Source organism: Aotus nancymaae, unplaced genomic scaffold, assembly GCF_030222135.1.
Source record: "Aotus nancymaae isolate 86718 unplaced genomic scaffold, 86718_ANA_hifiasm-v0.15.2.pri h1tg000040l, whole genome shotgun sequence".
Taxonomy (NCBI): domain Eukaryota; kingdom Metazoa; phylum Chordata; class Mammalia; order Primates; family Aotidae; genus Aotus; species Aotus nancymaae.
Window position 1 is genome coordinate 19,507,074 of NW_026988454.1, and position 13,625 is coordinate 19,520,698.

At 43.4% G+C, this 13,625-nt stretch overlaps 1 pseudogene; it reads right to left on the reverse strand.

Annotated features, from left to right (window-relative positions):
• Positions 1–12,410: 12,410 nt before the first annotated feature.
• On the reverse strand, positions 12,411–12,528 carry LOC135268609 (5S ribosomal RNA; annotated as a pseudogene).
• Positions 12,529–13,625: the final 1,097 nt, after the last annotated feature.

Here is a 13,625-nt window from a genome sequence, read left to right on the forward strand (position 1 = left end):
CCAAAACACTCTATCCCCTTCTCACTAACATGTCTTCTGAAAGAAAAAAGTCCCTTTAGTTATCAAGAGCTACATTGTCAGTTCTATAGCTCGCCTTACTAAAGAACCCTAGCAGAGACAACCAGCAATGCATTTACTATGGGATAATTAATTGTTCTAAGTAAATGTTCTCAAATCAGTAATCACTTGCATTAGATTGACCCTTTGTATCTCAAAGGTGAGACAGGAAACTGTCTAACCTCAAGCGGAAGTCCTCTGGTCTCTATCTTTGTATCACTTTTCAATTGCAACATAATGACAAGTGTCTATGCTATAATAGCAAGAACTGATTTTATTATTAGCATCTACAACTTAATTTCAGGCTACCTGGTGTCATCTGCTCTTCCTTGATGGAACTGTGTGTGAGAGAGGAAAACAATCATTTGGGAACTGTGTTTGTGTTGAGAAAGAGGAGGAGTCAGTGCTGTTTGTTTTCATAAGTGGAGAGGAAGTTATCAACCCTGTGGATTCCAAAATTCCAAATCTCAAGAGCTTTTCGCATTTCCTCTTAAAGGCATGAAGCAGCTGTTTCTCTTGGGAGGGCTCCTGGAAGCCAACTGAATTGAACATGGGGTAATGGAATGTGGACTTGAAAAAGGAATACCAAGATACAGCTTGTAATCACACACACAGGCCTCAGGCTCCAGGCCCCAGAACCTGTGAACAGCTTAGAGCAACTGAAGTTCCTTCTTCCTTACACCCAGGCAAAGCAAGAATCCACTCTGTCAGGAGGCCTTTCTCAGGTCGCCCTTGGGGTCTGTGCTTAGAGAAGCCCTGTGGCCGGCAGCACAGCTGTGACCCAGTTGCCTTGAAATCGCAGCAATCAGACACGTGGCCCCAGCACACGTGGCCCCAACAGAAACAACAGCAGCAGCAGCAACAGCAGCAGCTTCTTTTCCAAACTGCTTCACCCTCTTTAATAGGGTTTTCCCTTTAATAGGGTCCTAACTGGAGGCCTACAACGTGTACCTTCCTCTGCCTTCTGTTAGAGTTGCAAACAACACCTTAGTACTCAGGAACACTGGCCCACTCTCTCAATGTCTGTGCCATCTGTATTACCGAAATAACCCTTTATAATAAAACATCGTCCTGCCACTGGGCAGGTGCACCCATCAATATGTGAATGTAGTATTCTGATGTGGCTGTCTTGTTAAGGCCATGGGAAAGGCCATAGGCTGTGAATAAAGTCAGTCTCCTCTGCATGATAGGGATACGTTTTCCAGTGTAAACATGAAGGGAAAAGATGTGTTTGAGGACAGGATAGCAGAACTGAGGAGGTGGTAAGGTCTAGGCTTCCAGGAGTCTAAGCATGTTTCCAGGTCCTGCGGTGTAGCGGGGAATAATGGCCTTGCCATGTGGACGCAGGCTTAGAGCCGGAAAAGGGGAAGATGCTCAAGTGCCGTGTTGAGGGCATAGAATAAAATTGTGGGTTATTTGATTCTTTTTGCTATTCCTATTCATTTAGTAGGGTTTTCTTTTCTTTTACTTTTTTTTTTTTTTTTGAGACAGAGTCTTGCTCTGTCACCAGGCTGGAGTGCTGTGGCGTGATCTGAGCTCACTGCAACCTCTGCCTCCCTGGTTCAAGCGATTCTTCTGCCTCAGCCTCCTGAGTAGCTGGAACTATAGGCACGCATCACCATACTGGGCTAATTATTTTGTATTTTAGTAGAGACAGGGCTTCACCGTGTTAGCCAGGATGGTCTCGACCTCCTGACCTCGTGATCCTCCCGCCTTGGCCTCCCAAAGTGCTGGGATTACAGGTGTGAGCCACTGTGCCCAGCCTAGTAGGGTTTTCTTCACATGTTCCAGCCTCGTCTCAGAGTGCTTTGTGGAATTAGGAGACCAATCTCAGGTCAGCGGTTGCCAGCAGAGTTAGGGGCAAGAAGTGTCCTGCCTGGTGTAGGTGTCCCAGGAGAGACTCCAGATCCTGGCCAGGTGAGCAAGGAGCTTCCCACATGGTGGGGCTTCCCAAATGGCAAGTCTCCCTACATAGCCTGATGTGGAGGATCAGGTTTGATTTAATGAAAGAGCGGGCTTCCTGGCATCATTTCTGTAAAACGTAAAACTGGCCATTCCTCATTTCCATATAGTCTCCCAATTACTAACATGTTTATAAACATGTTGTCAGCTCAATAATGGCCGTCACGATTGTTTGGGGAATTAAGAGTGAAAGTCCAGCTTTATAGGAGGATTTCGTTTTCTGATCACATTGAATTTTTTTTTTTTTTTTTTTTGAGACACAATTTTACTTTGTTACCCAGACTGGACTGCAGTGGCACCACCTCGGCTCACTGCAACCACTACCTCCTGGGTTCAAGTGATTCTCCTGCCTCAACCTTCCGAGTAGCTGGGATTATAAGCACATCCCACCACACCTGGCTAATTTTTCTATTATTAGTAGAGATGGGTTTCGCCATGTTGGCCAGGCTGGTCTCAAACTCCTGACCTCAAATGATCTGCCTGCCTCGGCCTCTCAAAGTGCTGGGATAACAGGTGTGAGCCACTGCACCTGTCCAACATGGAATTCTAATTCTCCCATACAAATCAGCCAGCCAAAACACCCTGTTTTTAGAGGTAGCCAACCTATGGGATTTATGCCATTAATAAGAGTAAAAAAAAAAAAATCACATAGTGAGTGCCAACAAACTGGAGAACAGAGATTTACACAGCATAGAGCTTTAGCCCATGGTCCTTCAGGAAGAAACGATTTTCCCTCTTTTGGCTTGGTCTGGTTCATAGAGAAAAAGAATCCTAAAAGAATTGTGCCCATCTGTAGATGAACCAATGGCATAAGGGACCCTGAGGCTCCCATAGTATATTCCACCAGAGAAGAGATCAGAATAAATTGCAATATGTATTTGTTATAGTGGCAGCAACCCTTTTTGACAGAAATACTAATGGAATATTGAGGTCATCTCTTAACTTATAAATAACCTTGTGAATGATAAATGCTCTTTCTTTGAAAGTTATAATAAACATTGGGGTGTGAAAAACAAGTGAAAGGGGACTTGAAATAGATGCAAACAGATGCTTCACTTGGCCTTGAGAAATTGAACACTAGAAATTGGAATCTTTGTTATTAAGGGAGAGATTCTCAAATCACTTGGGCATGAACGTGTTCCCAGGCTAATTCCAAGCTACCAAAATACAGAGTCCAAAGACACTCAGAATCTCGTAAAGTGCCTTGCCAAGAAAAAATGGAACTTTGCCTTCTTGGCTTCCAAAAAGAGGGTTTCCATCCAGGTTCCCACTGGAATGGAGAAGTTGTTCACATATTTTCCCACCCTTTCTGTTTCTCTGAATCACAATGACTTTATTTTAGCTTGTTACTTACATAAGGAAAATAGTCCCTTAGCACTACTAGTCAAGTCCTCACCATTTGCTTGCTAACTGCTTATAAATAGCAAGAGACTGGTTGACTACAGTTAATCCTGAATAGTCCCACATTATAATAGGAATATAACAACTCTGAATAGTCCCACATTATCTTACAATGTCTATGTCTGGAAACACCTAAGGCACCAGGAAACGAAGGCCATTCACGATGGTTTCATTTAACTCTTTCTATTAGACATGAAATGATAAGAAGATGAAAGGAATCATTCATGGATGAGGGTCTCATGCTTTTCATTTTTCACCCAATTCTCAGGTTATAAAAATAATATTTAACATCTAGTGAATGCTTGCTGTTGTTTCAGTAATAGAGGTAATTGATACAAATGTATGTTCTACTTGAATCCTTACAACGGTCATACAAGGTAGGTCCTGGAATTAGCCCCATGTCCAGATAAGGAGGTTGAGGGATGAAGGAGTTAAGTTAACTTCTCAAGGTCACAGAGCTAATACATATCAGAACAGAGATCTGAACCCCAATTGCGTGACTCCAGAACTTACCCTCTTAACCATAACGTTTTATTGCTTTATGCAGCTATATGATATTGCAGCTCGCTTCATTTCTGATGACTATCTGTGTTCAAATTCTCTGTTTAAATATTTATACAGAATATAAATGTGTACCCTGAGACTTTACAATGGGCATATTGCTATGAATTTCTCAGACACAATTCAAGGGGTCTATAAATCTCAAGTTTTAAAAGCAAGAGGAGATGCCATTTGCCTAGTAGTTCCCATCTCAAAGCATGTATTTTAGGAAAATTCTAGACGTGCAACTGCAAAATATATGACTTCAGCACTTGTATGCGCCCACTTGCTTGGAGGCATTTGGGTTGTTAGAGTTCTTCAAATGTTTGTAATCCAGCTGTTCAGCTAGGTTGAGGGGCCTGTTCAGGGCCTGATAACTAGTTAATCACATAGCTCGAATGAGAAGGCCGGACTCAGTTCCCATTTCCAGACTCTTCCCACTATTTCTTCATCTCAAACTCACGAACAAATAAAAGCAATCTTTAATGGGGCAGCAGAATTTGAAATTGTACTCATTTCAACGAGTACCTAGAATCTGATGGTTCTAATTCCAGTGGATATTTTGTTCCCCTTGATGGCCTTTAAATATTTTACAGATTTTTCAGAGCTTGCCAAAAATAGGTCTGTGAAGAATTTGATATATTTTATTTGTAAGAGAGGAAAAAAGATAAAAACATAACTTTGAAAAAATGGTGACTATGCAGGCAAAAATAATGATGTGGGAAATTAAATCCTGCCCAGAGGTCTGAAACTGATAACTTTTCCTGACCCCAGCAGGGAGATATTTTTCTTTCATGGGGAGCACAAAATCATTGGCTATCCCTTTTCTCTTTCTTTAAAGAATATCTCTTCCCTTTATTAGCTCAGGACAGATCAAGTGACAATAATGCCAACCGGGAATTTAATTTAAACTATCTTTGTCTTTATCATGGTTGAAAAGCCTACAGCTCCAAGTTGGTGAATACTGTGAACCGCCTTGGCCCCCAGAGCCCTGACTCATAGATAAATGCATGTGGTATGAGGGGCAGCCACCCACCAGCAGCCTCGGGTGTGGGAAAATATTCCTTCAACTAAGGGAAGGCAGTCCAAACTCTGAATATTTGATCTCCTTCTTTTGCCAAAGAGCCAGCAACAAGATTCTGGGTTCCATCACTGTTATTATAACTGTAGGGGGAAAAAAATGACTTAATTGTAAACCAATGACCTCACCCTAATAACCATGTTCTAATCATTTCTAAAGAAAGCTGCCTTCTTCATTCCTGCCAACTTTCAAATGAAACAGATGACATTGGAAGATGATTATATTCATTAGCAATTATTCCGTGAAAACAGTGAGAATTTGAATTTACCCTACACTTAACCCAGACAACTAAAACTGCAGTGCAACCTCGGGCCAAGGGTTGATCCACACTGTTGGGAGAATGTTTAGACCTAGGCTTTGAGCATTTGAGTGTCTCCTTTCTCCAGTGAGACACTAGCTCAGGGTTAAAAAAAAAAAAAAAAAAAGCAAAGAAAACAACAGAAACATTCTTCCTATTAGGCATAGGAATTACTTCATTTAGAAGCTTTGAATGATAGATCTCTGATATAACTCTGATTTTTTAAGGGAAAGAATGACACATGGTACAAGCTTTCTGTCTTACTGCCACATGTCAGTGTCCTGGGAGATGGACCAGATGCAGGTGGTGCCGAAGGGGTGAGAGGGCCAGGGCTGGGGCATGAGCACCGGTCAACGCTGACACTCCTCAGCTCCCGTCTCGCTTGCGTGTGAGCACTCGCCTGTAGCTCAAGGCAGGGACAATGTTTGCTGGATGTCTAGGCATTCCCTAGGCATCCTAGCTGGGCAGAGCAGAGACTCAAGATAGGTTTTGCAAGCAGAAATAAAAAGGAAGCAGGATTACAGAATGAAAACATTTCCTAGAGTCATTTTTATGACCCATTTTTGAGCCGATCTGTGTCATGGCTGAGAGATTGATTAGCAAGGTGCTGCTTTTACAGATGAAAGAACTAAAAAAAAGAAAGACAATGATTCGGGCACAGTGATTTGCTGGAGATTGATTGGCAAGTCTGAGCAGGACCTGGAGTAGAATTCAAAACGTCTGGCACCTGCTCCAGAGCTCTGACAATGAAAAGGAGTCCAGATTTTGAGAATGAAGAAGACTTAAGAAACTAAGCCAGCTTCCCTTTCACAGGGGTTCAGCTGGTCAGGCTTCTTTCAAATCCACTCCCCGTTATGGGAAAGCAAGGGGCTGGGAGCGTGTGGGAGGGGCAGCCCTGAGCCAACCCTCTCTCTAGAAAAACATCCTAAGGCCATATCATGGTGACAATGGGTCAGAGTTATTATACTCCTATTGGAAGGATCACCCTGTTATGTTATCATTTCCTTTAAGAAATGCCCACATCCCCGAAGTACTTAGCCATGATGAGTCCCTACGGAACAAACAACCCTCACCTTAGACCAAAGGAATAAGTCTCTCAGTCAAACAAATATGCTTAGAATCAGTGAGTGCAAAGCCCTACCTCAAATAAGTTCAGAAGCCCCTCAAAATGAGGTCCTGTGTTAGTTTCAGTAATTCTAATGTTCCTAGTTGAGCTAACCATCTGGCATGGCAAACTCATGGGCCAGGGAATACTCGGTACTTTGCAGATCCAGTTTTGTCTCTGCTTCTATCCAACCTTACCCATGCCCAGCTCCCTGCAATCTGCCTGCTCATTTGGTCACAGAATGACAACATATTCCAGAGTGACCTTTGGGAGCTATTTTTGAGCTTACCCATATTTGTCCTTCTCCAGCTCACCTGGAATGGAGGTTGGGTGAGTAGCAGAGGAATGTAAATGCAACAAAGAGCGGGGTAGATGTATTAAACGGATATTTAATGAGAACCCACTGTATGCCGAGCACTTTTCTAGTCCAGGAAACTCGGCAATGAGCAAAGTCGTAAAAATCCCTTCTCTGATCGAATTTACAATTTCGGGTGTGTGTGTGTGTGTGTGTGTGTGTGTGTGTACACATACACACATTAGGGACAGGGTGGGTAACACATAATGACCAAAATATGTGGAAAACTTCATATAGTATATTAAAAGAAAATAAAAGTGCAGGCACAGTGGTTCACGCCTGTAATCCCAGCACTTTAGGAGCCTGAGGGAGGTGGATCACCTGAGGTCAGGAGATCAAGACCAGCCTCCTCTACTAAATATACAAAATTAGTCGGGTGTAGTATGCCTGTAATCCCAGCTACTTGGGAGGCTGAGGCAGGAGAATCACTTGAACCCGGGAGGCGGAGGTTGTGGTGAGCCAAGATTGCACCACTGCATTCCAGCCTGGACAATAAGTGAGACTCCATCTGAAAAAAAATACACACACAGACACACACAGACATACACACATAAATAATGAAATAAAATAAGTACTATGGGGTAAAACTAGGAAAAGGAGATAGGTTTTGAGGTGGAAGGTGATCGATGTAATTTAAATAAAGTGCTAAAACTCAGTGAGACGATTACATTTGAGCAAAAACTTAGAAGAAGTAACAAGCCGTAGGACATATGGGGAAGAGCATTCCAGCCCCCAAAACAGCAAGTGCAGAGGCTCTGAGCTGGGGCCACCCTGATGCCCATTTTTTAGGGTGTGCCACTCTCACGGTACCCTGTGTAAGTGGTGTCCACTGGAATTGTGTTGTGAACAGTGCATTGGAAAACCTGGCAGACCTGTCATAAAGCAGGATCATTCACTCTGGGAACAGCAAGGAAGCCTGGAAGGGTAGGGGAAGGTCAGAGAGAAAATGGAGGGCCAGATATTTTCAGGCTCTTTCAACTAACTCTGTGGGAAAGCTAGCTGACTGTTCAAGGAATTTTTAGACAGTCCCATTGTCCGTGTCTGCTGATACCACATGACCTAAAAGCGGGTAGGCTGTGTCTAGGCTACTTGGGTTTGATAGTTAATAAGTGAGCTTCATGAGGACAAGTGACGTGTCTTTGCATGGTGGTTTTTTCAATTCTCCAGCTCCCTGATGAATGTGGGAATAAAAATTTCTATCAGAATCGACACTGGTTATAATGTGAAATTACTACATTAGTTGAGAATATTCAATTCTGTTGTAGAGGACAAAAAAAATGGAATAATGAAATCCATCATAAACCCAGGGCATAGGTGGTAAGTAAGCAGGTGCCTCACGTGACATAGGCAAAACTCATCGGATGTGTTAAGTACAGACAGACAGTAATATAGAATATACGGAGACATGTTAAAGATAAACAGAATACATGGACTACATGCTGGAATAAACATGAGTATGACTTACGGATAGAAATGTCAAGTCATTTGTCTTGATCATTCTACCTCTAGGCTGACAGTTCAGTCATCTCTAGATTAGCCATTCATTGGTAAACTCAATATGGGCTCACTCTGAGCCTCACATGAACTATGCTTTAAAAAAATGCAGACAAAACCTTTCACAGTTCAGTAAGTGAATTGGCCAGGAGGTCCTTGTTTCTTATCTTAGTCCATTTTCTGCTGCTATAACAGAATAATCTCAGACTGGATAATGGATAAAGAACAGAAATGTATTTCTCACAGTTCCAGAGGTTGGGAAGTCCAAGGTCAAGGGGCCCACATCTGGTGAGGGTCTTGTTGCCATCATCACATGGTGGAAGGGCCAGACAGCAAGTTCAAGAGAGAGAGGACAGAACTCACAGCCTCCAGCCCTTTTATAATCCACATTAATCCATTCATGAGGATGGAATCCTCGTGACCTAAACACCTCCTTAGAGGTGTTGAAACCATAGCATCCCTGCATCTCTCTGACACAGCACATGTGTGTCATTGGCCCAGCAGGCCTTGTGTCTGTGGGCCCCCTTGCTCAAACCTCAGTTCTGGTCCCCTAACCACACTGTTAGTGCAGAGAAAGACAGGACATTTGGAGCTTGCACAGTCCAGAATTCAAGTAGGGAGTGCTGTCACCTGCCTGCAACCCAACCCATCCTTACGAACTGACCCTATCTCCCTCCCCTTGCTTTTCCTGTGTGTTTTAAATTAATAAACTGTGTGAAGCTGGGTGTGGTGGCTCACACCTGTAATCCCAGCGCTTTGGGAGGCCGAGGCTAGTGGATCACCTGAGGCCAGGAGTTCAAGACCAGCCTGGCCAACATGGTGAAACCCTGTCTCTACAAAGAAACAAAAATTAGCCGGGCATGATGGTGGGTGCCTGTATTCCCAGCTACTCGGGAGGCTGAGGAAGGAGAATTGCTGGAACCCAGGAGGTGGAGGTTGCAACGAGCCAAGATCACGCCATTGCACTCCAGCCTGGGCAACAGAGCAAGTATCTTGTCTCAAAAAGAAAAACAAATTTTAATTTAATAAACTGTGTGATTTCAGCAGCCCAATTTAGCCCATGTTCCTTCCTGTGCCCTGACATCTGGAATAGCTTGGGATGGTCTCCTGTGTGCCACCATTTTCTACCCACACCCCACCCTTGCCATGCAAGTGCAAAGCCCACTGTGCTATGATGTCTCCAAGAGTTCCTGACTAGACCCTTATTTTCTGAATCCTAGTATTCATAATGAATGAACAGGGTCCTTCAGAGTCCTTGAACAGAAAGAAGGAATTTTAAAATATAAGAAAACTAGCCTACAGTGTCTCTGGGTGTATCTTTTACATTTTCATTAATAGTGAGAGACATGATAAGGTTTGATTGACTTTGTCCACCGGTACATTTAAAATAGAGGTTCTAGAAATAACATGTAACTAGTGAAGGGGAAAATCCAAGGCCATTTTGGAATGGCAGAGGTTCTTAAGAGAGTCAAGGTCTTAACTCACAAATGTTCTCTGACTCTTTGCATCTACTATTATTTACTGAATAGCATTTCCACAAACATGTTTGTACTGGCCCCTGTGAATAAGTGGGCTGAAATACAAGGAGGTGTGGGTTTGACTCATCATAATATATGTGTAAGAGTCAACCATAGGGTTCCTGGACATGTCATTATAGCCTGGAAACTGCTGAGTTCATGTATAATTAAGACATGTAAAGCCAAGCACAAATACATATTTTAAAAATTATGCAGTTTCTAATCAGCTTAACATATTCTGTGGAAAATAATCATGCTGAAAAAATAATAGTGTTATCCCTCCGTGATTGAGTAGGTCAAAAAGGACAATAAGAAGTTACAGTAACAGAAAATACCTTTTTGATTAGAGATATTTTATTTTTCTGATTTTGTCTTCTCTTTCAATGAGTTAAATACATTTGAGAAGATTAAGGTCAAATGATTAATGTCACGTGATAATATAAAGTCAGCAATCAGGGGCTGTTAATTTACCTACAACCCCCACCCACCTCCATGGTAACATACACCAATTGTCTTTTAAAACTTAGGTTCTTGGCTGGGCGAGGTGGCTCACGCCTGTAATCCCAGCACTTTGGGAGGCCGAGGCAGGCAGATCACAAGGTCAGGAATTCAAGACCAGCCTCGCCAACGTAGGAAAACTACCCGTCTCTACTAAAAATACAAAAATTAGCCGAGTGTGGTGGCACAGGCCTGTAGTCCCAGCTACTCAGGAGGTTGAGGCAAGAGAATCGCTTGAAACGAGGTGCGGGGGTGGTGGGATGTTGGAGGTAGGGAGATGCGAGGTTGGGGGTGGGGGTGGGGGTGGAGGTGGAGGTTGCAGTGAGCTGAGACCACGCCATTGCACTCCAGCCTGGATGACAGAGTGAGATTCCATCTCAAAACGAAACAAAACAATAACAACAACAAAACTTAGGTTCTATGCAGAATTGGGTTTAGTCCTGTGATTACCATTGACGCATTATGGCACAAGTGCCCCTGGGGTTTGGATCATTGTTTTTATTAAACTTCTGAGCCAAAATCACCGAATGGAGCAGGATGGAGAATCCATGTATTGTTGGGTGCTTGTTATCAGATTCTCCCAAAATGGATACTATTCTACTTCACCTGGGACCAAAGATAGCCCATGGACCCATTATGAGTACATTTTAGATAATGTTTCTAATGTTAGAGAATAAGCATTTTCAGACTCTACCCAGTTCTCCAGCTTCTTGGCCTAAGTTTCAGTTCTTCTTCTTTTTTTTTTTTTTGAGACAGAGTCTTGCTCTGTCTCAGGGTGCCAAGCTGGAGTGCAGTGGCGTGATCTTGGCTCACTGCAACCTCCGCCTACCGGGTTCAAGCAATTCTCCTGCCTCAGCGTCCTGAGTAGCTGGGACTACAGGCACGCGCCACCATGCCCAGCTAACTTTTTGTATTTTTGGTAGAGACGGGGTTTCACCATATTGGCCAGAATGGTCTCGATCTCTTGACCTCGTGACCCGTCAGCCTCTGCCTCCCAAAGTGCTGGGATTACAGGCGTGAGCCACCGCTCCTGGCCAGGTCTTCCTTCTTATCCTCACCCTTCCACCCTAAGTTAACTCAGGCTAGCCCAGATATGCCCTGAGTGAGGGAAGGGACTCTGCCAAGCCCTAGATGCTTTTTAGAAACCTCAGTGGTAGAAGCCAAATACGGAAATTCAGCATAAATACACACATGCACACACAACAGTGAGATTCAAACTTACCACTTGAATCAATTAAAAAAAAAAAAACAGCTTTGCAAAGTTTGCTAGCTTTTTAAAAAGATGGTTTAAAGAGACTGTAATTCAGAATGCACATTTCGATAGAAATAGTAATTCTAAGGCAAACTTAGGATACTGCAATTAAGCTAAGTGGTATGCCGGGGGTGGTGGGGCAAGTGCCTGTGGGCCCAGCTACACTGGAGGTTGATGTGAGAGGATTCCTTGAGCCCAGGAGTTCAAAGCTGCCGTGAGGTATGAGGGCACCACTGCACTCCAGCCTGGGCAACAGAGTGCGACCCTGTTTCAAATTGCACCCCTACCTGCACTTAGTACCACTTAGGTTTTTTTCTCTTTCTCTAGTTTTTCTTTCTTTTTTTTTTTCTCTCTTTCTCTGCAGATCAAATAAAGGGAGGAACATTTAGAGGTTTCTTTTTTTTGAAACAAAGTCTCACTCTGTCACCCAATCTAGAGTTTGGTGGTGCCATCATAGCTCACTGCAGCCTTAATCAACAGATCCTCCCATCTCAGCCTCACATGTAGCTAAGAATACAAGTGTGTGCCACCAGCTCCTCATTATTTTATGTTTCTTTTGTAGAGAGGAAGCTGCTGTCATAGCTCCCTATGTTGTCCGAGCTGGTCTCAAATTCATGACCTCAAGCAATCCTCCCTCTTTGGCCTCCCAAAGTGCTGAGATGACAGGCGTGAGCCCCTAAGCCTGGCTGATTTAGATAGTTTTAATTAATGTGTAATTTGTTGCTTAATGCCTTAAATTCTCTCTTGTCTGTAAGTACCATGAAAGCAGGAGTTGATTCTTGTTCCTCCCTGTATCACCAATGATTGGCACACGGCACATACACAATACACATTTTTCTTCCTTTCTTAAAGCCTACAGCACCCGGTATTCCCAGGCGGTCTCCCATCCAAGTACTAACCAGGCCCGACCCTGCTTAGCTTCCAAGATCAGATGAGTCGGACGCATTCAGGATGGTATGGCCGTAGTCCTCAATACACATTTTTCAATGATATGAATGTATGAAAGAATAAAAAGAAGGAAAGAAGAAAGGAAAAAAGGTAGGCATTGGGTAGGTGAAGGTTCCAGCCTGCTTGAAAGCTTTCCCCTCTTTGGCAGGTGAGAGGGCAAAAAAGCCAAGCCGTCCATCATGGTGCCTTGCAGTACTGAAAGGAGCATGGACTTTGGTGTCAGACAGACTGGGTCTCAATCTTTGCTCTGCCCTTGGCTATGCTTCACTGTTGAACCTCTCTGAGTTCCGGTTTCCTCATCCATAAACTGGAGAGAATACCAACTGCATCCAAACTTCGTTGTAAATACTAGATAATATACTATACATGAAAGCTCTTGCTAGGTTCCAGGCTCAGAGTTCTGAATAAAGAAACACTAAAAGCTATTTTTTCATGGGCACTGAGTTTAGGAAATCTTTGACATACAAGTTGCAAGTTTTAGGTGATGCACAGTGGGGCTGGAGGATGAAAAGCTAAGTGCCAAATCCTCTGATTTTCCTTCCTTACAGTCTTTGGCTTAGAGATTTAATACTTTGTCTTCAGCCACCTCTTGAGGGCCAATCCCATCTACCGATCTAAGGTTCTACCCTGTCTTACTTACCTTCTGCATAGTTGCATGTTTTACTCTCAGCCGAAATTTAACAGACCTAACAACACCGAGTACCATGTTTCTTCCCCAAAGAGTGTCTCCTTTCAGTTTATCTTTCTATTAATCTTACTTCTGTTCCCTAGAACTCCAGATTCAGAGCCTCAGAATCAGTTACCCTTGACTCACCTAGAAGAAGGATCACACCATGGCTTCTTGAGCCAGTAGGCGTGAGCCTAAGTCTGAATATCAACAGTTACCTGTTGTTGAATGGATGACCTTATTTTTCACATCCACCAGAACCTGCTTTTCCTATTGTCTTCCATATTTCTCTCTCTCTTTTTTTTTTTTGAGACGGAGTCTTGCTCTGTTGTCAGGCTGGAGTGCAGTGACGCAATCTCGGCTCACTGCAACCTCCGCCTCCTGGGTTCCAGCGATTCTTCCACCTCAGCCTCCCGAGTAGCTGGGACCACAGGTGCCCAGCTAATTTTT